Source organism: Seriola lalandi, unplaced genomic scaffold, assembly GCF_002814215.2.
Source record: "Seriola lalandi dorsalis isolate HSWRI2012SDOR001 ecotype SW California unplaced genomic scaffold, Sedor1 jcf7180002054944, whole genome shotgun sequence".
NCBI classification, from domain to species: domain Eukaryota; kingdom Metazoa; phylum Chordata; class Actinopteri; order Carangiformes; family Carangidae; genus Seriola; species Seriola lalandi.
Genome location: NW_019525495.1, coordinates 250,068 through 250,459, shown reverse-complemented (window position 1 = coordinate 250,459; position 392 = coordinate 250,068).

Sequence of the window (392 nt, the reverse complement as noted above, 5' to 3'; positions counted from 1 at the left end):
TTATATAAACATAAGCGGCAGCTCTGCTGCTCGCAGTCCCTCCAGACGTGCCTGTTAATCACTTGAAACAAGGTTGCTGATAATATCGATATGTCCAGTTTTATTGCAGGGAAGCCCGTCGAGGTGAAGGCTGGTTAGCTTTTAGCGTAACGTTAACCCATCGGTCCGCGGCTCTAGATGCTCAGCAGACTGTAGCAATGGGGAGACTGTCTGTTATGTTAGAGAATAGTGTGTGTTTGTGTGGAAGTCACATGAGAAACTCTACAACTCACGACTACTAACTTTACTGTGAGGCCCAATACGTTGGCGGCAGCTGTCTGTTCCTACGATAAACACTGATTATTAAAGTGAAGATGCTTTAGGCTATTTAGTGTTTAATCCCTTGAAACAAG